This window comes from Alligator sinensis, unplaced genomic scaffold, assembly GCF_000455745.1.
Source record: "Alligator sinensis unplaced genomic scaffold, ASM45574v1 scaffold1542_1, whole genome shotgun sequence".
Lineage (NCBI taxonomy): Eukaryota > Metazoa > Chordata > Crocodylia > Alligatoridae > Alligator > Alligator sinensis.
Genome location: NW_005842452.1, coordinates 58,011 through 58,884, shown reverse-complemented (window position 1 = coordinate 58,884; position 874 = coordinate 58,011). Strand labels below are relative to the sequence as shown.

The window sequence follows — 874 nt, the reverse complement described above, 5'->3', positions numbered from 1 at the left end:
TCTCTCAAGAACAAACCCCCCCCCCCTTTTTTTCTAGTGCCCCCCCCCCCAAATAGTGTCTCAGGACAGTGCAACACATCCTATTGCAATCACGGGAGTGCCAAGTGACCTGAACATTGGTGGGATCAAAGGAGAGGGGAGAGGGAGGGAAGATGAAGGGGAAAATACAGCCCTGGTTCTCCGTGTGCTTGGGGACGGCGCGATGAATGACAGCCCGCCGGGACCCCCAGCACGCGGAAGGGCGATGGAGGATGCTCCTGGGGCTTCCCAGTCGTGCCATGGGGCACTGCCGGGATCCTCTCCCTGGAGATGCGGAGCAAGGCCCGACACGCAGCGGGGCGAGGACTCGGCGCGGTTGCCCAATCCCCGTACAACGTGCCTCTGTAGGTGCCTCCATCCTGCAGGCGGACGGGAAGCGCACAGTAACCGGGACCACGCTGGTGTATCGGGGTGTCTGTGCCCTAGTGAGTGGAGCAGGGTGTCCCTGATCCCCTCCTCCACTGGCTGGGCTTCCGCGGCTCTTGTGGGAAGGCTGGAAGATGGGAGGGGAGTCCTTGATTTTCCTATGCAGGAAAAAAGATTTACAATTTGCAGGGGGCTGGGGTGAAAAAACAGTTTCCTAGGTCCTGATCCTAGTCGTGTGTGCACCCCCCACCCCCCGTCCAGTTACAGGAGAGAGGGCAAACTTTCTGATCTGGGGAGCACTGAAAGGAGCAGAAAGAGGGGAAATGTCACATCTGGGGCCAAAAAAAAAAAAAAAAGTGGTTTCGGATCTATTCCCTGGGAAGATGGGGGTGTCGTGGGCATCAGTTCCTATTCCGAGTGGTGCAGCCCTGATACCTTCTGGGGTATTTCTATTCCAAGAGCCCCCCCC

The 874-nt window shown here is 58.0% G+C and overlaps 1 protein-coding gene across 1 annotated transcript in view; it reads left to right on the top strand.

The window, feature by feature from the left end:
• Positions 1-874, top strand: part of HOXC13 (homeobox C13) — a 4,279-nt gene that overhangs the window by 1,050 nt on the left and 2,355 nt on the right. The gene's annotated exons all lie outside the window — the stretch shown is intronic.